Source organism: Phoca vitulina, unplaced genomic scaffold (assembly GCF_004348235.1).
Source record: "Phoca vitulina isolate PV1807 unplaced genomic scaffold, GSC_HSeal_1.0 scaffold8, whole genome shotgun sequence".
In the NCBI taxonomy this organism is placed as follows: domain Eukaryota; kingdom Metazoa; phylum Chordata; class Mammalia; order Carnivora; family Phocidae; genus Phoca; species Phoca vitulina.
This window is the reverse complement of record NW_022589711.1, coordinates 20,989,380-21,015,925: the sequence shown is the minus strand read 5'-3', so window position 1 is coordinate 21,015,925 and position 26,546 is coordinate 20,989,380. Positions and strand designations below refer to the sequence as shown.

General features: G+C 33.4%; 1 pseudogene; it reads left to right on the top strand.

Annotated features, from left to right (window-relative positions):
* Nucleotides 1-7,288: 7,288 nt before the first annotated feature.
* On the top strand, nt 7,289-10,799 carry LOC116633642 (annotated as a pseudogene).
* The last annotated feature ends 15,747 nt before the right edge of the window (nt 10,800-26,546 follow it).

Below are 26,546 nucleotides of genomic sequence, written 5' to 3'. Positions count from 1 at the left end.
AATACTTTTAAATAGATATCCTTGTTTGATCATTATAATAATTGTTAGGAATAACTGAACAATTAATTGCTCAAATCCATAGTCAAGCTTAAAGTAGAACAAAAATAATCTCTGTGTCAATCTGTATTCATAGAAATGTGTGGGTTTTTTTTATGTTTCAGATTATTGAAGCCATGAAATTCTCTAAATGAAAATTAACATAGAATTATCAATTTACAGCTAAAAACGAAAAAGTTCTAGAGCAAGGAGTGATGTAGGTGGAATCCTCCAGCCTACACCTTCCTCCTGAATACTTCAAGGATTATTTCAAGCCTATGCACAGACAGGAATAAAATGGAAACAATCAATATGTCAGATAGAGCTAAATTATGTATGCTTTAGAAGAAAAAAGATTTTGAGTTCTGTTTTCCAAAGGGCAGGAAAGGATTGAAGAAGAAAGACCTAACCATTCAAATAGTTCCTGGAATTATTTACATTTTAATAGAACAATGATATGAAAAGATATACAGAATTGTTTTTTATCATTTAAATTTTATTTTATTTATTTATTTTTTTAATTTTATTTATTTATTTGAGAGAGAGAGCACATATGAGAGGGGGGAGGGTCAGAGGGAGAAGCAGACTCCCTGCCGAGCAGGGAGCCCGATGCGGGACTCGATCCTGGGACTCCAGGATCATGACCTGAGCCGAAGGCAGTCGCTTAACCAACTGAGCCACCCAGGTGCCCCTATCATTTAAATTTTATAATTATAGGTGCATTTTAGGTGAAACAATAAAGAAATAGGTCAAATTCTAGCATTCTTTTTTATTCTTTTAGATATTCCTTAAAGAGCGATTATCAGGTTGATATGTACATACATGTATCTTAAAATATTCTACTGATTATTTGTTAGGTGCATTCTGATTCACCTATGATGCTGGTTTAGGGAACATCGTCATTCCTTATACCTATAATGCAGTTGCTTATCTTCCCTTCTTTGTCGAACTACTGCTGAGCTATTGCCACAATAACCATTTTAACTGAGCCTGTAACATCTGTCATGATGCCATTATTTTTTACTCCAGCTTCCCTATCTATTTTCTTTATTTTTGTATTAAGTTCTCAAAAATTGCTTGGGTAGAGAAAACATTTCTTGAAATGAAGGCACCACAATTTTATATCTCTTTAAATCATAATATTATTTTCTTAAGATTCTATTTATTTATTTGACACAGAGAGAGAGCGTGCGCACAAGCTGGGGGAGTGGCAGGTAGAGGCAGAGGGAGGAGCAGGCTCCCCACAGAGCAGGGGGAGCCTGATGTGGGACTCGATCCCAGGACCCTGGGATCATGACCTGAGCTGAAGCCAGTCGCTGAATCAACTGAGCCACCCAGGCACCCTGTTTTTTTTTTTTTCTTTACAGTTCTCTCAGCAGTTACCAGCATTGGCACTCTGACCATTTTAATAAAAATATAAATTTTTCCTGCTCTGGAATTGTTTTGTTGCCACATTTGCTAGGCATGGAAAATTCTCTAGGTTCCAATGCTCTGGCCTAATATCTTCTAGGATAATACTTAAAATAGCACTTCTGGAGGAGTAAATGCTTATCTTCTCCTTTATAAAAGCAACAAATGATTTATCCATCTTCCTGTGTCTACTATAATTATCTACAAATCCACTTGCATGCATAAAATATGACCCTTTTGTATTAAAATGAACTTGATACCTATTGTTATGTTTCAAATATAATAACATATGATTAATTGATATTTCAATAAGAATTAAGGTGCACTGAACAGCATTCCTAATGTAAACAATTATGATAGTGAAATAACATATTTCAAAAAAGTAGTCTCATAAATGTAAAGATAAGCTGGCAAGAAAGTAGAGAATGAATATTCCAAAAACTAGGTGAATCTAGAAACCAGGAAAGGTAAGATGAGGGCTGAAACTGGCTTCGCATTGCCATATCATGTAAATTTGAGCTTTGTTAATCACATCAGGGCATAAAGAAAAAGCATGGCAAGAGAGGAGCCTTCAGAGATACTAATGTTTTATATCTAAGTATTAGTTATACAAGATTTCAATATTTTTCTTCTTTATACCATACCTATTCCTTTAAAAGTTCTTTAACATATATGCTATATTTCCACAATTCAGTGCAAAATACTTGAAACACAGTATCAATTATAAGTGACCTAAGGTAGTCTTCTTGTCAGTATGCTGTACAACTTTAATAATACACAAACCAAAATGCTATGTATCTTACATCTATAAAATTTTTATTACCATGACAAAATAATTACATGTATGATTAAACTGAAAGTCCATGTTAGTCCATGCTTCTTACATTTGATATGGAGCAACTGTATATATAATATAAATTCTTTACTTCTCTAATTATGCTTCTTTTGCCATTTTTCTGATTTCTTTTATTTATCCTATCTTATGTATTAATCTCAGCTCTCCTGCTAAGTAGGCAAACAAATTCTTAATTTATGCCTTTGCCATCAAATCAAAACAATATCATCATCATCATTATCATCCTCATCATCATATATAATTTAGCTGCTATGATTTTCTTTCTTAAATAATATTTTTGCTGTAATTTAAAAGAATAATAAAGAATTATTAGGTGTAAATATCACTTTAAAACTGGGCTGAATGTGGTTCTTGGGATCAAAATGGCTGAGTATGAGGATCCAAAGCTCACCTCCTTCCATGGATACACTGAGGCTGCAACTTCATATAGAGCAACTCTCTCCAAGAATATGCTGAAGAATATCAGAACAACTCTTCCACAGCTAAATTAAAAACCACATCAAGAAAAATAAGAGGGATAGAGATGCAGTCTGGTCAGGACCCACACCCCTGACAAGCAGGAGGAATACCGTACCTGTAGAAGTTCTCCTGAGGAGGAGGAGAACCACACATTGGGCACCCCCACCCTAGGGATCTATACCAGAAAGATGGGCACACATATGTCTGGCTTTGAAAATCAGTAGGGCTCTACTCTGGGAGCTTTGAAATGCATCAGGGCTTAACTTTGGGAGAGAAGGAGGATTATAGGAAACTGAGACTGTTCTTAAAGAGCCTGCACACAAAGTCACTTGTTCTAAGACCAAGCACAGATGCAGCAGTTTGAAAAATGCCTGGGCCATACATAAAAGAGATTTATTGACTAATTTTAGGTTGTGTGCTGGAAGGATAGAGATCTGAAGAAACTTTCTCAGAGAATGTATGCAATGTTAGGCAGAATTTTTCTTGCCATGCTTCTGGTTGTAGGAGAGTTAGGCCCACCCACCAGTTAACCGACAGAAGCTGAAGCTGGGCCTCTCAACCAGCCTCCCTTGGGGCCAGCACACCCATAGCAGTCACAGTCCAGCCACAACAGGAGGGTGCATGATCTCACATAGAGGATACTTCAGAGTGCCTGATTCTTTTCTTTTTTTTTTTTTTTTTAAGATTTATTTATTTGAGAGAAAGACACACAGAGAGAGAGAGAGAGAGAGAGCACATGCGTAGGGAGAGAGACAAAAAGAAAGAATCTCAAGCAGACTCCCTGCTGAGCACAGAGCCCGACATGAGGCTCAATCTCACGACCCTGATATCATGACCTGAGCCAAAATCGAGTTGGACACTCAACCAACTGAGCCACCTGGGTGCCCCCAGAGTGCCTGATTCTGTTGATCAAGGGGGATTTGTGCTATAGGGCCCCAGAGGAAGACTTCTACATAAGACAACTCCTTCAAGACTAGATGTAGCTGATCTACCTAATACATAGAAACAAACACAGAGAATCAGACAAAATAAGGCGAGGGAGGAACATGTTCCAAATGAAAGAACAAGATAAAAACTCAAAAAAAAAAAAAAAAAAAAAAAAAAACCCTAAACAAAATGGAGATAAGCAATCTACCTAATACAGATTTAAAAATTACAGTCATAAAGATGCTTACTGAACTTAGAAGAAGAATGTCTGAACACAGGAAGAATTTCAACAATGGGATAGGAAATATAAAAAAAGAACCAACCAAAGCTGAAGTATTCAATAATTGAAATGAAAATACACTAGAGGGAAACAACATCAGATTAAATGATACAAAAGAATGGATCAGTGATCTGGAAGATAGGGTAGCAGAGATCATTCCGACTGAACAAAACAACTACAACAGTAACAAATCAGGGTAGTTTAAGGGACTTCTGGGACAACATCAGAATACTAACATTAACATCATATAGGTCCAAGAAGAAGAGAGAACAGGACAGAAAAATTATTTGAAGAAATAATAGCTGAAAACTTCAATAACCTAGGAATTTAGGTCCAGGCACACAGAGAGCCTAACCCAGATAAACCCAAAAAGATCCACACCAAGGCACACAATAATTAAAATGTCATAGATTAAAGACAACGGAGAGTCTTAAAAGCAGCAAGAGAAAAGCAAATAGTTACATATAAGAGAAAGCCCATAAGGCTATCTGCTGCTTTTTCAGCAGAAACTTATCAGGCCAGAAGAGAATGACATGATATATTTAAAATAGTGAAAGTAGAAAATCTAAACCAAGAATTTTCTACACAAAAAAAAATTATTATTCAAAATTGAAGGAGAGATAAAGAGTTTCCCAGACAAAGGTTACAGGTATTCATCACCACTAAACTAGCCTTAAAAGAAACGTTAAAATGACTTCTTTAAGTGTATAAGAGGTCATAACTAGAAGTAAGAAAATTGTGAAAGAAAAAGATCACACTGTAAAAGCAAACATACATTGAAGATAGTGAATTAATTACTTATAAAATAGTATGGAGTTTAAAACACAAAAGTATAATCAACAATATCTACATTAATTCGTAAAAAAATACAGAAAATAAAAAATATATAAAATATGGCATCAATTGCATAAAATGTGTAGAGGGGAGGGAATAAAAATGTAATGCTTCCAAGATGTGTTTGAACTTAAGCTTCCATCAACTTAATATAAACAGCTATAAACATAGGATGTTATATATGAACTTCATGGTAACCACAAACCAAAAACCAATAAAAGATATACAAAAAAATAAAGAGAAAGAAATCCTAATATAACACTAAAGAAAACCATCAAATCACAAGAGAAGAGAGAGAAGAAAGGAACAGAGAAGAACTACAAAAACCACCAGAAAAAAATTAACTAAAAGGCAATAAGTGCATATATATCAATACCTGTAAATAATTACTTTAAATGTAAATGAACTAAATTTTCCAATCAGAAGACATTGGTTGAAAATGGATAAAAAAAATAAGACCCAATTATATGCTGCTTATAGGAGACTCATTTCTGACCTAAAGATGCATATTTTTGAAAGTGAAGGGATGGAAATATATATTCCATGCAAGTGGAAATGAATGAAAAGCTGAGATAGCATATTAATATCAGACAAAATAGATTTAAAATCAAGACTGTTACAAGAGACAAAGATGGGCATTAAATAATGATAAAGGGATAAATCCAACAGGGGGATATAACCATTGTAAATATCTATATGCCTAACACAGGAGCACCTAAATATATAAATCAAATATTAACAGAGGTAAAAGAAGAAATTGATAGTAATAAAATAATAGTAGGGGACTTCAACAACTGACTTATATCGGTGAATAAATCTTTCTGAGAGAAAATCATTAAGGAAACAGTGGCCTAAAATGACACATTAGACTAAATGGACTTAACAATAAATTTAAGAAAATTGAAATCATATTAAGCATCTTTTTCTAACCACAGCAATATGAAACTAGAAATCAATTACAGGAAAAAAAAATACTGAAAAAACCACGAACATGTGGAGGCTAAACAACATGCTATTAAGCAACCAGTGGGTCAACAAAGACATCACAGAGGAAATAAAAAATACTTTGAGAAAAAAGAAAATGGAAACACAACGTTCCAAAGTCTATGGGACACAGCAAAGCAGTTTTAAGAGGAAAGTTGATAGTAATACACACCTACTTTAAGAAAAAAGAAAAATCTGTAACAGTTTAATTTTACATGTAAAGGAACTAGAAAAAGATAAACAAAACCCAAAGTTAACAGAAGAAATAATAAAAATCCAAGTAGAAATAAATGAAATAGGCACTAAAAAAAGAAAAAAAATGAGGAAACTAAGCAATTTCTTTGAAAAGATTTAAAACAGATAGAACTTCAGCTAGACTCAACATGAAAAAAAGAAGAAGCTCAAATAATTAAAATCAGATATGAAAGAGATGTTGACAACTAACATCACAGAAACAAAAAAGATCATGAGACCACTAGGTATAATCATACACCAACAAATTAAACAACCTGGAAAAATCTTCCAAGAATCTTCCAAGACTGAATCAGGAAGAAACAGAAAATCTTAACGGACAATTATTAGTGATAAAATTGAATCAGTAATCAGAAATCTAACAAAGAAAAGTCCTGGACCAGATGGCTTCACAGGTGAATTATACCAAGCAGTTAAAGAAGAATTAATACCTATCCTTCTAAAACTCACCAAAAATGGAAGAGGAAGTAACACTTCCAAATTCACTCTATGAGGCCAACATTATCCTAACAAAACCAGGCAAAGACATTACAAAAAAAGAAAATTACATCCAATATTACTGATGAACATAGATGCAAAATTCTTCAATGAAATATTAAACAAATTCATCAATACATTAAAAGGATCATACAACACAGTCTAGTAGGACTTAGTCCAGAACGTATGTCAATCAACATGATATACCACATTAACAAAGGCTAAAAATCTTATGATCATCTCAATACACACACAAAACACATGTAACAAAATTCACTATCAATTTATTAGAAACTCTCAACAAAGTAGATGTAGAGGGAACATACCTCAACATAATAAAGGCCATATATGACAAACCCACAGCTGGCATCATATTCAATGGTGAAAAACTGACAGTATTTCCTCTAAGATCAAGACCAAGACAAAAATGTCCACTCCCACCACTTTTATTCAAACACAGTACTGGCAATTCTAACCACAGCAGTCAGATAAGAATAAGAAATAAAAGACCCAAATTGGTAAGAAGTAAAACTGTCACTGTTTCCACATACTTTATATACAAAATCCTAAAGATTCTACCAAAAACACAATTAGAACTAATAAATTCAGTAAATGTGCAGGATACAAAATTAACATAGAAAATCTGTTGCATTTCTATACACTAATAATGAAATTATTAAGAAATTATTAAGAGAAATTAAGAAAACAATCCTACTTACAATTGCATCAGTAAGAATAAAATACATAGGAACTCACTTGGCTAAGTGAGTTATATGACCAAGGAGGTATATGACTTGTACTCTGAATACCATAAGATACTGACGGAAGAATTTAGAGGTAACAAAATAAATGGAAAGATACACCATGCTCATGGATTAGAAGAATAAATGTTTAAATGTCCACACTACCCAAAAAAAAATCTACAAATTCAATGTAATACTTATGAAAACACCACTAGCATTTTTCACAGAAATAAAACAAATAATCCTAAAATTTGTATGGAATCACAAAAAAACTCAAGTAGCCTAAGCAATCTTGAGAAAGAAGAACAAAGCTAGATATATCATGCTCTCAGATTTCAAACTATACTACAAAGCTATAGCAATCAAAACAATATGATATTGGCACAGAAACAGACACATAGATCAATGGAACAAAATAGCACAGAAATAAATCCATGCTTAAATGGTCAATTAATCTACGTAAAAGGAGACAAGAATATACAATGGGGAAAAACGGTCTCTTTAACAAATGGTGCTGGGAAATTGGACAGCTACATGCAAAGGAATAAAACTAGACCACTTTCTTATACCATATATAAAAACAAACTTAGAATGGATTAAAGACACCTGAAACTATAAAGCTTCTAGAAGAAAACATAGGCAGTAAATTTTTGGATGTTGGTCTTAACAATATATGTACGTGGGGTCTGTGTTCCCAGGCAAGGGCAACAAAAGCAAAAATAAACAATTAGGACTATACCAAACTAAAAATCTTTTGCACTGTGAAGAAAACCATCAATAAAACAAAAAAGGCAACCTACTAAATAGGAAAAGATATTTGCAAATGATATATCTGATAAAGGGTTAATATGCAAATATACAAAGAACTCATACAACTCAATACCAAAAACCAAACAAACCATCTGATCACAAAATGGGCAAAGGTCCTGAATAGACATTTTTCCAAAGAAGACACACAGAAGGCCAAGAGACACATGAAAAGATGCTCAATATCACTAATCATCAGAAAAATGCAAATCAAAACCATAATGAAATATCACCTCACATCTGTCAGAATGGTTAGTATCAAAAAGGCAAGAAATAACAAGTGTAGATGAGGATGTGGAGAAAAAGGAATGCTCATGCTCTGCTATGGGGAATGTCAACTGGTGCAGCCACTATGGAAAATAGTATGGAGGTTCCTTAAAAACTTAAAACAGAGCTACCATATGATCCAGCAATTCCACTTCTGTGTATTTATCTAAAGAAAATGAAAACACTAATTTGAAAAGATATGCACCCCTATGTTCATGGCAGCATTATTTATAACAGAACAATATGGAAACAACCTAAATGTCCATTGATAGATGAATGGATAAAGAGCTGGTACACACACACACACACACACACACACACACACACACACACACACACTGGAATATTACTCAGCCATCATAAAGAATGAAATCTTCCCATTTGTGACAACATGTTTGGACCTAAAGGGTAATGTGTTAAGTGAAGTAAGTCGGAGATAGACAAATACCATATGTTTTCACTTATATGTTGAATCTAAAAAAAAAAAAAAAAAAACCATAAAAAAAATGGAAACAGACTAATAAATAAAGAGAACTGGTAGTTGCCAGAGGAGAGTACAGCATAGGGACTATAGTCAATCATCTTGTAATAACTTTGTATGGTGAAAGACAGTAACTAGACTTATGGTGATCTTAATGTATATAAGTGTTAAATCACTATATTATATACCTGAAATTAATGTGACATTGTTTATCTACTTCAATAAAAAATAAAGCTAAAAAAAACTGGACTGAAAGTACATAAGTCAAGACGTCTAATAGCGCAATTTAATTGTGAATGCATAAAGGCCAAAAAAGTTCCTGTAAGTGTCTCTGGAAATAGACATTAAGTTTGTAACAGTTGTCTTGAAAGTATTTCCCTCATGAAAAATTGTCATTATTATGGATACACCATACTTGAACTTACCGAAACCCACCCACTACTGAAGTTTTGATTTCAGAATCCTGAAGACATAGTTGCTTCTCCTTGGCAATTCTCACTCTGTAGATAAATGACTCCAGTTTATTCACTGCAAACCCATCTATATATGCTCTTCTGAGAGAACATTTTAAATCTGAGTCCAATTTATCCTCTCTCTTCTGCCCCAATTCCAAGGTTTTTGTTTTACTAACAGTAACCCTCTTCTGTCCAACTATACCTAACATAATCTTGTTCTTTATATTTTATATGAAAGCAAGTTTAGTTAGGCTTTTGACTCATTTATAACTCAGTAACTTTAAATTTTCTGGTGCATGTAGCAAATTTACCTTGTCCATAACATTTTATTAAATTTTATAATTAGAATAAATTTTATTTTGGAGTGAGTGCTTAATTTTTGTACTCACTGTAATATTTGGGGAAAGTAGATATTGATAGAAGCAAAAAATTAGTAAGTATGTGGGAGACTGTTGAATAAAGCAGTAGCTTCACTCTTATTGGAGTAGCCTAAATCCTAAACTGTTGCCCCAGGTTATTTATTTTAAAAATATAATGAAACTAAAAACTAAAAAATATTTGCAACTGCTGTATTTTCACCTCTCAAAATGTATCGATATATTTAATGGCCAAAAGATTGGATAGAATACTAGATTTCTCAGGAAAGCCTGCTTCCATGTAGATGGCTAGATCCTGTGTAGAGATATTGTGATTCATTCTGTCTAGGTCAGTAGCTTTCATTCTAAGTTCACACCAGAAACATCTACAAAAGTGGGTCTTAGAGAGTAATGTTACAGAGCGGGGAGACTGAGGAAGCTGCGTCTGGCTCCCGCTCTCACAGTGCACGCAGTACGCTGAGCTCCGGAGAGACGGTGCGGGGCAAGCGAGAGTCCGACGTGCACTGCGCGGCTCTGCCTCGCTGGGGAAAATAATTAAACACGGGCAACGGAGATGCGAAGAAGCCGAGAAGCAAAACGTGCCCATACGCACTGTTTGTGCAGACTTGCTGAGAGGAGCACAAGCAGCACCCAGAAGCTTCGGGGAACTTCTCTGAGTGTTCTAAGGGGTGCTCGGAGAGCTGGAAGACCGTGTCTGCTGAAGAGAAGGGAAAACCTGAAGACACGGCAAAGGCGCACAAGGCCCGTTTGGAGGAGAAATGCCAACTTATATCCATCCCCCCTGATGGGGAAACACAAAAGAAGTTCAAGGATCCCGATACACCCAAGAGGCCTCCTTCGGCCTTTTTCTTGTTTCGTTCTGAGTATTGCCCGCAAATCCAAGGGGAGCATCAGTGAGGTTGCGAAGACGCCGGTAGAGACGCGGGTCTCCCCACGTGCCGATGACCAGCAGCCGCACGGAAGGAAGCTGCCAGGCTGCAGGGAGAAGGATGTTGCTGCTTCCGAGCTAAAGGAAAGCCTGATGCGGTTTCGAAGGGAGTCGTCGAGGCTGAAGACAACAAGAGAAAGAAGGAAGAGGAGGAAGACAAGGATGATGAAGAAGGAAGATAAAGACGATGAAGAAGATGAGGAAGGAAGATGAAGATGATGAGTAGGTTGGTTCTAGCGCAGATTTTGTTCTCTTGTCTATAACGCATTTAACCCCCCTGTACACAACTCACTCCTTTTAAAGAAAAGAAACGTACGCTGTTGTATAAGATTTGTTTTTAAACCGTACAGTGTCTTTTTTTGTATACTTAACACACTACGGAATGTGTCTTTAGAGAGCCTTGTCCTGGGGGTACTTTGAGTAGCCACTAACCTTGCCTGGGACAGTGTGGGGTGGTACATTGGCATGGAAATTTAAAGCAAGTTCTTGTTGGGGCACAGGACAAATTAGTTGTATGTGCGGATGGTAGTTTTTCCATCTTCACTTATCTCTGATGCAGCTTACACAAAATAATTGTTCTGTTACCTGAGTATCACTCTGTAATTGAAAAAAAGTCGCAACTGTTTTGTTGACATTCTGAATGCTTTCAATACAATTTATTAGGAAAAAAAAATGGGGGGGGGATCTTAAAGTATGGCTCCTAGACCAGCAGTTTCAGCATCACATGAAAAATGCAAGTTCTAGTGGCTCCTGGGTGGTTCAGTCAGTTGAACCTTGGACTCTTGATCCTCACCTCAGGGTCATGAGTTCAAGCCCTGCATTGGGCTCCATGCTAGGTGTGGAGCCTACCTACTTAAAAAAAATAAATACAAATTAAAAAATGCAAGTTCTTGGGCCTCACCTCACACCTATCCAGAAACTCTTGGGATAGGGTACAGATTCATTTTAAAAGCTCTCTAGATGATTGAGATAAATGTAAAAATGTAAGAATCACTGAGATAAACTATTCTTATTATGTTCTATCATTCCTTACTCCAGGCTGAAACTTTTAGGAACAAGATCTTTCATGGAAAACACAATAAACATCTATAGCCACATAGTATAGTTATTAGAATAAGTTTTGGACCTGATCTGGCATATTTTAGAATTCTCCAAATGATTAAATCTCCCTTACCACATTTTTTACCTCTGGAATATGGGGATATCAGTATCTATCTCCTAGAGTTGTCACAAGGTTCAAAGAACTGATGTTTTTAAGCTTTTAGTAGAGTGACCTACAAAAAAAAAAAAATCAATAAAATGATAGCTATTGATGATATTATTATAGATTTGGGTATTATGTATTCTTTATTGTTAGTGTAAAAATTATTTTCACAATTATTATTATTGAATCTATTTTGGGTTTGGCATTCAGCTGACATTAGATATTCCTAGCTTATCAAATAATATTTACTACTGCATTCTCTTTGTGTTGAGAGGATGTTACTAATTTTTTATAGTTTTTTTCTTCCATTTTGTAAGTTGTTAGGTAGGTGAAATCACGCTTTTCAAAGTTTTAAGGCAACAATCCTAAAAAGTATAATTTATTTGGTCACCACGATGTGTGTAGATAGATATAACTGAAATAAAGTATTATAAAATACTACATACAATTTATTTTGATGTTTTATATACCATATATTCTCTATATTTATTTTTGTTATATTTAAGTAAAATATTCTACTGCCACCCCATGATATAAATAGTATGAAATACCCTGATTAAGCCAAACGTAATTTAGTAAAAATATTCAACAACGGCCAATTATAAAAATATTGTCAAATATGACAGAGTTGGTATTTTCTTGTTTTCCCACAGCTTTTCTTAACAGTTACTACATTGCATTATGTTTATGTTTTTAGCCCTCCCACTCATACTAAAAAACTGAGTCATTCTAGCATACAAGCTATTCACCCTGTCTAGTGTAAAATGCATGTTGAATGTAAGCAGGGTCAGATAGCAAAACCACTGTGTCTGTTGTTTTATATTATGGCTCAGCTCAGAGAGAAACATTGTTTCTAGTTTAAATGGTTACCAGTTAGCACAGTATATAATGTATAAAAATGGGTGGTAATTTTTTAAATTGTTTTATATATTAGAATTTGTTTTCTCCAATAAGGCATATGATTAAAATGTTTACTAAAAGAGCAAATTTTCAACATAGTGAGGGGAGAGGATTTCAAACTTTGATGTACCATATATTTTTTTCTTGTGATTTATGTATCAAGATTATTATTAAAGCATCACTGTTTTGACTGTGCAAAGTAATATGGATTTTATCACACAAATCCTTTATTCAGATTCAAGTTATTATAATTAGCATGAAATTATTGATTACAAGCTTTCTTTTATAGTCAGATACATTTGCATTTTCCTTAATGTCTTCAAGAATGTATCAAAGGATTTTCCAAGCATTGACATGTTAAATATGTGTCAATTTCCATAACTATGTCTTGAATTGTAGTCAGTTTTTCTGTGTTAAACATATACAAGCCATAAATTCACCTGGTTGTTGATACCTCATTGTTACATTTCCACTTAACTACCCTAAGTCAAATAAACACATATACTCCAGGGTATTCAGAAACTGTTTTCTGTAGAGCAATCACTTAAACTTTTTTTGCAAAAACCATAATCCTCATATTTATTTCTTTCACAATTACTGATGAGATGGAAAAAAAAAAAAAAAAAAGGCCTTTTCTGGCTGACTGCCCAGTGAATTCTGCACTCGGACACTGAAGGCCACTTTGATTGTGTTTTGATGTTTTCACCAACCTATTACTGTATTGACTTGATGGCAGCCAAAACATACATTTGTGATCTCATTTTTCTCCAGCAGTTTTTTCCACTCAATCAGGCATGTACACAAATATCCACAGGACAGAAGAATGCTTTTAACTGAAGCAAATCTCTTAGGAATAGTGTCATGCAAGAACCTCTTTGAAAGACTATAGTTTGCTGTTTATGCCAAGTATTTTTCCCCTTAGTGAATACCATTGAAATTAATGCCAGAAAGAAAAGATGCTTTATAAACAATGATTCTGCTCTGCCAAATGTCCTCAGAATGTTAAAGATTGAGTAGTAATTATATCTTTTTTAAAAAGACCACAAGATTTTTACCATCCATTTGCTGTGACCAAATATTAACGTGCTGCAGCTGTCCGTCTGAATTAGCATTAAGGAATATTTCTTGCTGATGTCATGGAAGTGCAAAAATGGGTCTTTTTTAGAGAGACACAAAATTCAAATCAGAGTTGTCTTTCCCTGGCTCCCCTTTGTAGTTCATTGCTCACTACCATAATACTACTTTATTCCTGATGCCAAAAGAATTAAATTATAGCATAAATCTACATGTTATTATTGCTAAAAATGACTTTAGAAATCCTTTTTTGATTGTGTCCTTTCAGTTTACAGAAACCATTTAAGAAAGTTTAAACTCTCACTTTATAGTAAGGCTCAATATTGGACATCAAATAGTATATTTCAGGGATCATGCACTATATTCCTGCTTGGCACCAAAAGACTTATAGCTATTTCCCAAAATAAATTATTCAAAAGACTAAAATTTTCTACTGTAATGGAAATTCAAAAAACATGCTTAATATTTAAAATAACATGTAATCACACAATGTGACTATAGGATAAAAACCTAGACAAATTTTTAAATATTGATTAGCTGAAGCTTCTATATCATTCACCACTCTAATAATTTTCCAGCATCAAACATAACTTGCAATGACAAAAAATACCTGAGCTGAGAAATAAAAAACAAATCTTTCTCTGAAGTTTGCAGAAACAGAACATATTCTGATATGGAATGCCTTATGATTCTGTGTAAAGGCTACCATGATTTACCAAATTGTTTTGCCATCATTAAATCTCCTCAAAATTCTAGTCAAACTATGTTCACCAAAAATCAAAATTTTCATTTTTCAAAAATCAATCCTTTCTATATGTCCAATAATTTCTCTTTTTTAAATATTTATTTATTTGAGAGAGAGAGAGAGAGCATGTGCATGTGAGTGTGTGTGCGGGGTGGGGACAGAGGACGAGGAAGAGAGAATCCCAAGCAGACTCTGCACTGAGCTTGGGAGCCCAATGCGGGGCTGGATCTCTGACCAGAGCCAAAAATCAAGAGTCTGATGGCTTAACCGACTGTGCCACCCAGGTACCTCTACATGCCCAATAATTTCTAACAGCAATTCCCTAACAACTTTTTCTAAAGTAAAAATCAAACTAATTAAGCATTTCATAGGTAGAACAGTTAGCAGGACAATGACTAGTAATTTTCATTTTTTACTGAAGCACAGGGAATATACATGTTACATTAGTTTCAGGTGCACAGCACAGTGATTTGTCAAATCTATATGTGATTCTATGCTCACCACAACTGTAGTTACCATCAGTCACCATACAACACTATTACAGTACCATTGACTATATTCCCTATGCTTCATCTTTTATCCCCATGATTGACTAGTAATTCTTATAAGGAATTCAGATAGAATGTTTATGTTGTCTAAGTTGATTTCAACCAGTTACTTATAATTTAAAATGAAATGTGGGGAGCCTGCTTCTCCCTCTGCCTGCTGTCCCCCCCTGCTTGTGCTCTCTTTCTCTCTGACAAATAAATAAAATTTTAAAAAATAAAATAAAATAAAATGTGGTAAACCTATTAATAGTAAAACAAATTGATTTACTATTAATACGAAAAATATTTTGGAGGGAAAATAATACTAAAAAAGGTATATAATAGGGGCACCTGGGTGGCTCAGTCGTTAGGTGTCTACCTTCAGTTCGGGTCATGATCCCAGGGTCCTGGGATCGAGCTCCGCATCGGGCTCCCTGCTCCGCAGGAGGCCTGCTTCTCCCTCTCCCACTCCCTGGGCTCGTGTTCCCTCTCTCGCTGTTTCTCTCTCTGTCAAATAAATAAAAATCTTAAAAAAAAAAATGTATATAATATAATCTCACATCCTATATACATATGGTCATGCTATTAAAAATACATACTGATACTACTTCATTTTTATTACTGATTCCTTAAAAATTTAAATTTATTAAAAGCATTAAAATCTGAAATTTATTTATTAAAGATTTATTCTTCATTATTGCAAAAGGAGATTTCAATTCTAATTTGTACAATTGTTTGAGCTGTATCTTTCTGAAAGTGTTCCCTTTATTTCTAAATACATTTTACCAATGTTAATTTTAATTTCCTCTCCTTATGTGTTCCTGAATAACAGCCTTTCTTTAAATAACCATCATTAAATTTCTAAAATGTGAAATTTAATCATTTCCAGAATTTTTTCTGTCAATAAAATTATGCATGCCCTCTCCTTTGTACTGTGACTATGCCACTTTATATAAGTAAATATGAATTATCTTGCTTTGAATTAAATGTTAATGGGTATTTAATTAATTGAATGTTTCTGTTAAGTATTTGTTAGACTGTACAAAAACCATGGGAGTCATAAAGTTGAAAAAGACACATTCTTATTTTTTCTGTGGGGACGAAATAAACTTCCAGGATGTTATACATAGGAGAATGTGATCCCCAATATGCTGAGTTTTATTGGAGATCAGGAAAGAGGAAGATACTCCTGTAAGAGAGGCATGTCCATGAGATAGTTTTAGAGGTTGACTTTGCAGCATCATTGGAATTAATTATTGGAAATTAAAAATGAAGAAAGAGATAAGGCATCATCACAGTTTGAGGGATTAACATAAAACTATGGAAGCAGAAAACTGCAGAACATTTGCAACATCAGTCAGTCACCTGGTTAGTAGTCCAGGTGATTAGTAGTCCAGGAGGTTAGACATGGAGTTTTTATACATTTCTCTATACCTGTCCACTTTTCCATATTAAAACCTTATTCCTTAATATTCAACTTCATATGCTGTTTCCACACACACACTACTTTGCTTATCTTACATACATATTCTAACTTATCCATGCTTTTTACTTAAAGTATGATCTTTAAAATGAGATACAATGTATCATATGTGCTTAGATCAGTTTTAACTATAGTAAGGTTGTTCCCTCTCTTGATCCAGAGCCATTAATAATTGGTATTAACACATACTTTAACCATTTTGCTAGTTTATCTTCAATACAAATTCCAAGATTTTTTTTCTTGCCCCTCCCCAAACCTGCTGTTAAACCAGGTCTTACCACCTGTGGATTATATTTATACCTAATTTGAATTTCTTGTTACTCAATTTGATTTTGTATAATTTGGTTCTCTCTAGCAGCATACTTGTCAAGTTTTTCTGATCTTTTTAAGATAGTTTTGTGCATATTATTAAAAAAGTATTTGGCTAAGTTATTTAAATACTATTTACAAGCAATAGTCAAAGATCTCAATAGATAACACAAGAGTTACATTTAATTTATATTGATTAAAGGATTAATTTTGCAATAATGTCAAATTCACAGAGTTGTAGGTACTCCTTTAGACTTTGACATAGATTTATTAATCAAAATGTGCTTTTTTCTATGAAATTATTCTGAGCTATAATCTTGTGATTGTGTTTAAATATCATCTCTCTAAATTGTGAATTATAAATCACTGCTCTGTTTGTCCCATGATAGGTTAAATTACTTAAATGTTTAACAAAACTGAATAATAAAGTATGAAATTATTTTCTATATGTGTTAGTTTCTATAGAGGTATACTAGTATTATTATTTTCTATGTGTATTACTTTCTACAGAGGTATACTAGTACCATATGGAAATTCAGCTTTCAAGGAATACTTTTCACATGTTTCTGTTTGAAATTATTTTTATTCAATACTTTTTCTCCCATTTGGTGTAAAAGAAAGAATAAAATTAGAACTGAATATTACTACCAGCCTTGTAAGTTATGTTATAATCATACTGCAAATATTAGGACTTTCTCTTTCAAGTTATTCTTATTATACTGGTATCATAAAAGTATTCACTTCATAAACCATTTCTTTGTCAAGATGTAGTCCCTATTAGTAAACTGTTATTTTTAACACAGACTTTTTTTTCTGAATTTAGAAAACTATATCTAACTTCCTATTAGGAAACCTCTTAGCACCTTCTAGGCAGTACAGTAAAAAATTAGCAAATCCCTGTCTTCCTGTCTCTCTCTAAAGACAAAATTCTGAATTCAGATATAATAAGACTTTTTTTTTTTTTTTTTTTTTTTTACATCCTACAAATTGTTTAGCAAGAATCTTTGGAGCTCTGACAGGCAGGCAAATGTTTCTAACTTCTTCCCACTGCTGGAAGAATAGACACATTCTTATACTCTTAAGTTAACTTCAGAAGTCATTTTTGAAAAATAGTAACAGAAATCTCATTTCCAATTAATGGATTTGAGAAATTAAGTGAAAATAAATACATTGAGCTATTCTGTGTTTTTAATAACAGGAACTTATTGTGTAATTTATTAGTACATAATCTGCTTATATTATTTGCGCTTATTTTTAAGAGTCAGTCAACCTTTGCTTCAAGAACCTGGTGCTAACAAGTTTACAAACCCAGAGTTTCCCTGTTATGCCAGAGAAGGACTAGTAGTTTGCTTCTTTGAAAAACTAATCATTTTCCAATTTTCTCTCAAACATTTCATCGTATCATCATCTGTTCTCTTTTTTTACAAAATAATTTAGAGCACCTTTGTATGCCAAATTTTTTTGTTCATGAACCAGTTAAAATTACATAAACATACAGAAGCACAAGTAAACTATTTCATGTCATTATTGATACCATAGAAGGCTTGAAGAAGCAAGGAAAACCTCTGGTTTAATTATTATTTAAACATTAGGCTCCTTAACTCAATTCTCTCTACCTTCTTTTTAGCATGAAAAGGGGCTACAAATCCCTCTATCTACATGATATCAAAACCTATCTAAAGAATATAAAAGAGACAATTGATTTAATAGCATATAACAAACAACCCAAACATGACTGAATTAACTAAATTTTGCAGGTATAGATATCTGACAAACTCCTTCAGATTTTTTTCCTCCAAAATATCTTAATGCACATTTCTATCTAATTATATAATGCTGTTAAGAATTTTAAAGTTTTTAATGGAAATTAGTTAGCTAAAATTAATATATAATACCACAGGTAAATTCTGCTTATCCCATTACAATTGGAAAACTATGTCATATGCTTATTTTGTCATCAAGTGGCTATAGCACATGGCTCAAACATAGGAGTGACAATTCCAGCAACATTGTTAGGTTTTAACCAACTGGATGATGGTATGTGGCCCATGTAGTGGTGCACGCTTTTACATAACAATTTCTAAACAGAAACTTACAGACTTTGTGAAGTAATTATCATTGATTTAAAATTACTGACAAGTTGATAGGAGGAATTATGTGATGCTATTTGGTGCTTGCCTTTATAAGTAACAAAAAATGAAATTAACAAAGCACATTTTCATGTCCTACATTAAATAAATGGCATGTTAGAATTTGAGGTTTACAAACTAGTTTTGTTTAACTGATTTTGGTAATTTAAAACTGTTTAAATATTATTTGAGGACTTGCTAGGTTTGGGTGAAGCCATTAAAACAATATAAAACTATTAAATTTTTTGGGTGCCTGGGTGAGTCAGTTGGTCAAGCACCTGCCTTCAGTTCAGGTCATGATCCCAGAGTCCTGGGGTCAAATCCCACATCTGGGTCTCTGCTCAGCAGGGAGTCTGCTTCTCCCTCTCCCTCTGCCTCTGCCTTTCCCCCCTGCTTGTGCTCATTCTCTCTCTCTCTCAAATAAATAAATAAAATCTGTGCAAAAAACAGAACAAATTGTTAAAACATATTTAGCACAAAATTTTATAATTAAATTGTTAATATTTTTTCAAGCATTTATATCTTCATAGCCTGATTTTATTCACAATCTCACAGTCCGTTGTTTGAAATAATAGGGTTTTTAAAAATTGTATTAAAGAAAAATTACACAAATGCAAAATGTGTTTACATGAGGAGGGAAAACATTTTGGTATGGATTAAACTGCATTTATCAATGTGTCAGTGCCATAAAGTCAAAATGTGATTTTTCCATGAAATGTTTAAAATAAATGTTTTATTTGAAACCATAGATCTTGTCAAATAGAAACATTTCCAGTCAAATCAATTAATTAGTGTCTCTTGAAGTCAGTTAAGGTGCTGTCATCCCTGTAGTTCCTGAATGCTTTCTGATACATAGCTAATATAAATTTGATTGATTGAAAGATACTATCTGTCAAACAAATCTGGTGGAAACAAATAAAGAAAAGGAAAAAAAATGTCCTACTTCAGCAAAGTGGCTCAGATCTTGGCAAAGCCAAGGAGCACATATCCATTTAAAGCAAATAAACTGAATTTCAACTGAGGAGAATCATCTTGTAAATGGTAAAAGGCTAAAATAAAAATGGTGAAAGGCATAAAATAATGGGTGAATATAAAGAAAAGGAAAGGATTTAGAGACTTACGTATAGTGTATGATGTAGGAATTTAAGGTAACTTAATTGGACGATGATCACCTGAATGTATTTTAAACTATGTGGTATGAAATGAAGGCAAGTATCCATTAAATGAGCAGAGAATTAGCACACATGCATCTGCATAAAATTTGAAAGGCAAAGCAAATCTGTATGGTTGTATTAGACACCTTAAAGACATTATGTAAAGCTGACCCTGCTCCCCATATCTGTTCCTTGATGTCATGTTAATTTTGCATTTTCCCTTTTTATGGACCTTGCTGATTTAAACACAGGCATATAACTGCTCCCAGCATAGTCAGGCAGATCATTTCATTGCAGTGTGAAATGATGACAATAAGACAGCCTGACATGTCTACGTGTGGCATAAATTAAAATACGTGACATTGGGGCGCCTGGGTGGTTCAGTCTGTTAAGCGGCTACCTTCGGTTCAGGTCATGATCCTGGGGTCTTGGGATTGAGCCCCACATCTGGCTCCCTGCTCGGTGGAGAGCCTGTTTCTCCCTCTTCCTCTGCCTGCCACTTTGCCTACTTGTGCTCTCTCTCTCTCCGTCAAATAAATAAATAAAATCTTAAAAAAAAAAAAAATGTGACATTATCTCCAGTGTGGGAGACATATTTTATGTCATATACATGTCAAAAAGGTAATGTCAATATTGTAACATGTCACCCATCTATCATTTGTCACCTATCTGTGCAGGGCAAAATAATTATGAATAATCTCAGAGAAGTGAATATTTTGGACTAGCTCCAACAGATCTAGTCTTAGCCTAATTTTCATCTCAAGTTCTTCTTTCTTTTCAATCTTCATAACTACAAACACTGTCTAGCTGCTGCTTTAGCGATCATAAATTCATATCAATATCCATATCATATTATAGTCCTATACAGCTTAGAATGGTAGGTGAAATGCAAGACCAGCTACTTGATTTGCAGGGCCTAGTGTAAAATAAAAACATGAGATTCCTTGTTAGAAAAGCAGGGGAAAAGTGCTGTTCAATGTAACAAATATAAAGCTTTTTCCACCTCTCGTGGTTTGTTTTGCAAATTGTCCTTGTGATTTTAATTTGCTTTTTAATGTCATCTTAGGTAAAGAAAAATAAAAATTTAAATCATTAGCATGAATTTTACCATAAACTTTATATTGGGTAATGGCACTTTAAAATCCCTGAAATTATGTAATTTGTGTTTTATAGCTCACACACGCATATGTATTTTGTATGAACAGGGGAAACATTGCAGAAATCTAACTCAATTGCTTTTATTTCACTTCTTGATATGTTCATGTTATACCAACACCCTCTACCTTTGGCTCTCTGATAAGTAAGGAAGGACTGAAAGAAAAAGGAACTCTGGATTGCCCTTTCTTTTTTCTTCTATGTCATCATTTCACTTCTTTTAAAAAAAAAAGTCTACATAATAGATGTTGTTTTGATTTATTTTGTAGAATTGAAATATTCTGCTTCATCATACATACACACACATACGCAGATTCTCTCAGGCAAAAAGCAAAATTATTTAAAGCGAATAGTATTAAATTTTTTAACATTTTTTTAAATTGTTTAACACTTAAATATTAAAATCAATGAGATTTAAAAGAAACTAGTCTTTGATAGGTAAAGAAATACAAGTAAGGGGATGTAACTTCATTTGAATAGAATAACAAACGATGCCAACAACGTAACTCATCAGTTGTTCTGTCAAAGACAAGGAGGGCAATATGAGGGAGGCATATATAGAGAAAGAAGGGAGATAGGAGAGAACTTTACATCTTTAAAGTTAGCCAAGAAAGAAAGTTGGCTGTTCCTCAAGGATCAATTGAATGATGAATGTGCAGATTTCTATTTGCAACTGCATCCCAAATGCTCATGTATGTCAACAAACAAGCAAAACAGATGTTATCCAAGTCACCTATGGAGCCAAGAACAGATGGGCTAGATGTGTTGTGTGAGAACAAAAATTCACCTGTGATGTGATCTCACAGAGCGGAGTCCCATTGACCAAACCTATTTTATAGTAGGACAAAGCTTATTAAAAAGACAACAACAAAATAAGATTGGAGCTGACAAAGCAGTTTAGCTGTGGTCAGAAAGAAAAAAAAAAAACTGATAATACTGGCAAAATCTACAGTGATGGAAAGATAAAAATATATATGAAGGACTGTACCTGGTATATTAAGTATTTGTAAAATATTGAATAAGTGATCATCTATCATTCATTATGACACATATTTTGATAATATTCTAGTACAAAAAATAAATTATAATTACCAAAACTCCTGTCTATTCTATATCTGTCTCAAACTGTGTAATACCTCCAAAGTTTAAAATTTGTACTTTAAAAAAATGACATACCTTCTTAGAAAATTTAAAAGGTGTAAGAATTATGCATACCCACAGATATGCATATAGTTCTTTCTCAGAAAAAAAAAAAACTAGCAGAATACAATGAAAATACATATTATTCGTTTTTTTCATTTTCATATATTAAAATATAAATAAATTTGTAATCAAAGAAAGAAAACAGTGTTCTTCCATCTAATGTTTATCTTTGACATAATCAATTGCCCTTGATCAGAGGTTTCTATGTCACTTTCTTCTTCATATGTCCATAATTCTATAGTCTACAAAATACCTATTCTCTCTCTCATGCTTCCAGTGAACCACCCTCTGTCTCAGGCTGGCACAAGTCAAGGAGTTCTTTGAGTCCTTGGCAGGCCATCTCCCAGCATGGGGGCTTCTTTATCTGAAACTGAAGGATGAGAGTTGTCCTCCAGCTAAATCTAGATGTTAAAGCCTACAAAGAACAATTCCAACCCTTATTACAATGACCCTCCTATTCTCTCAAAGGCAGAAAGCCTCCCAGATCATTATCGGCCACACTTACTTTTATAATGCCTTAAAAATGCCCTGAAATGACATATCTCACACACTTTCCTGTCCTCATCCTCCCAAATACAGTCTTGTCTGGAGATCAGGATCTGTCACCAACAAACTCCCTGTATCCTTATTCTGCCTTCTCAGTATTACACTACCTTCTTGTTCTGGTAGAACTTGAAATTTGAACTAATATAAACACGAAAGCGTCAACTGGCCCCCAACCTCACCTTCCCACCAATAACAACTAAAAAGACTGGAAAAATACTAGGAAATCACTTGTACTAAAGATGAAAAAAAAAGAAAAAGAAAATTCTGGAAGAGACTGGAAGCTGGGAAGAAAGAAATAGCACAGCATGAGTTACTCATTTTTGAGGCTTTAATCTGGTGTTACAATAAAGTCAGGCCTACTAGTACATCTGAAACTGATCGTTAAAAAAAAAAAAGGTCAGATGAACAGAGACTAACTTGGAAACAACCATAGTTGTTAGACCCTAGAATGTGAGATGGGAATATTAGAAAGGAGAATTCCAAGAGTAGGGAGCCCTAGATGCTATGTTATAAACCCTGCCCAATTCTTTGGGTGGTCCTGGAGCCATGCATTTGAAGGGCAGAATGAGATTTGACAACTAAATTGAGGACATAATGAGTAAGAAAGATAAATTGTATTCAGCTACACACAACAGTTGAGATTGAGAAATGTCTATCTAAATGACAAGTCCAACTTTTTTCTCAAATATATGGTCAGTGTGTAGGCTTTTTAGAATGTGCACATACTTTATTTATACATATAATGTTTCTCATTAATAGGCTTTGAATTATTTTTCTGTGGTTGATAAATTTATAGAGTACATTTGCAAGTAACTGTTACAATTTTATTTCATAAATCCTAACTAAATCTATGCTCAAAATATAGTTCTATACATTTTGAAATCATTAAAAAATGCTAAATTTCTACAAGATTCATGCCTCTTGCTAGGCAATTAAAGCGTATATCTATGGAAAATTATTTATGATTAACAGCTAAATAAACAGATTGAAAAGGGAAATTGACAAAGACAGAGAAATTTTAAATTCCTTTATGCATCATTGTAAAAATAAAATTGAAAACATCTCACATTTGGAAGAACATGGGAGAAACACATAACTGTATAACTGAGATTGGTACAACTGATTTTGTATTAATGATCTCTACCATCTTCCCAAATGATCTTTAAAGAATGTGTTAGGTAAGCTAACACTGTAAATATATTCAGTAGTTCTATAGATAAATCTGGAATTATATAACAAGAAAGGCACGGGATACACATGTAAGCTACACACATACATAAATTATGCATATACATGTTAACAAATTTGCATATTTGTGGCTCTACAAAAACTTGTTAAAAGTTAAAACAAGGGTTACTTTACTTCTTGCTTCTAATAGTTTATATTATAGGTTTTGTAAATTTAATGTACTTATTTTATTAAGATAAAGTTTCATAGTCCTTCCAAGAATTAGTATTAATCTATAAATTCACTCAGAGGACCCTCATTTATTTTTGCAATAAAAATTCTTATGTCTAGTGTGATAGAACTTGATAATGGACATCCATTCCATGATATCTATTTGAAAGTTCTATTTCATCTGGTACCTGATAAACAAAGTACTGCCTGTTAAAGGAAGAAATAAAAGATGAAGGAAAATAGGAATGACAAAAAGAAGGGAGAAAAGAGAGAAACCAAGATGGAGGGAGAGAAAAAAGGAAGGAGGAAGGAAAGGAGAGAGTGAAGAAGACTGAATATTGGTATTTAATTACTGGTATTTAGTTCATGCTAAACTACTTCTGAAAAAATAACTGATATATCAAAAATTATTTGCCATTTCTGTACATTTTAAAGAGAATATACAGTACATACAGAGTAAAAATAGAAACAACACTCACACGACAAGCCAGTTAATCATCATTTGTTTCTTTTGATTTCACAATTAATCTGAATGGCTGAGAAAGCAAGCAATTGTTTTTGTCAGCTAGAATTGAGCTGGAAAGAGATTACAGTCTCCCTAACATCTGAAACAGAATTAAATTTGGTTTCCTAAGGTTTGCAATGAGCTGAACACAAGTTAAGCTGAAGTTGAATGCAATTTAAATGACAGTTGAAAGTGCAAGCTAGAAGCAGCATGTTGCCTAAATAAATCAGTAATCTTATAATCAGGCACTACTTGCACTTTTCAAAGGCCAATATCATTATTTCACAATTGGTATGATTTTCCTCTCCAGTAAAATTTAAAATTTTTTCAAGTGCAGATTTGTAAGAGCACTTAGAAAGACAATGTTCAAGGCTATTTTTCACCATATAATCTTTTAGATCAAGGGTTACCTTTAGTTCTTTCAAACTCTTCATCTTGAGAGATTTAGTCATTAGGAAGGTGTTGAAACTTTTAAAATTTAGTTTGTCAGGAAAACATACTGATTTTTTTCTTACAATGTCCAACTTAGTTTTAAAAATTTGACAGAAAATTCACCCTCAAAGTAGGCAATCTAAATATATCATGGTCTTAGAAGCTTTTGGTTTAAATCATTCTGTCTAAAGCTATAAAATAGAACTAAAAGAAAGGAGAAGAAAACTGACAACCTCTGAGCATGTGCTATCTGTCAGCTATTTTGCTGAGGATAGTTCATATAATGTTTCATTTAATTTGAACAGTTTCTCCATAATATGTGTCATCACCCACCATTGTTTTATTAGTGGAGATTGGAATTTCAAAACCTGTATCTACCCATTTCCATGACCAAATACTTTGTGCCATACTAAGCTATCTCCAATGGATGGAATGTTACTGATAGAATTTCTTTTGTTTTGTTTGTATTGGTATAAACTCTTATTTTTGTATGTTGAAAATACTATATCTCAATAAATAAATTATATCAATTTCATCACTGAGATGAAACACAGAATATATTAGAGAACATATGAAGGGATAAAGATCAACCCTATGCCATTACTTAGAATTTGCTATATATTCCAAAAGCAAAATTTTGTAACAGAAAATCAGACAAGCCATTTAGATTTCAGCAGCACTTTAAGATCCCAAAACAGTTACTTATCTTTCTGTTCTATTACTTAATTTTGCACATTTCAATTAAAATTTTTACCACCGTGAATGATAGGTAGGTAAAGGATTAAAAATAGTGTTGACAAATTTGGAATTTCTAATTGTTACAGGTTTAAGTACTAAACAAACCTAAGTAGAAGCATAAGAAAATCATTATCAAAAGTGATGGAGGAAAGCAGTTCAAAATGGTGGCATAGTAAGATTCTGAACTGACCTCCTCCTGTGGACACAACAAATATACAGCTACATAAGGAATCATTTCCCCTGAAAAAGACCTAAAGGCTAGATGAATAGTACTTCCACAACAAAGGATAAAAGGGTCACATCAAAACAGGTAAAAGAGGTAGAGACACAGTAACTCCATAAACCCCACTCCAGGTATGGTGACCCATAATAGGCAGGGATCTCAAAATAAATAAATAAATAAATAAATAAATAAATAAATAAATAAATAAATAAATAAATAAATAAATAAGTAAGTAAGTAAGTAAGTAA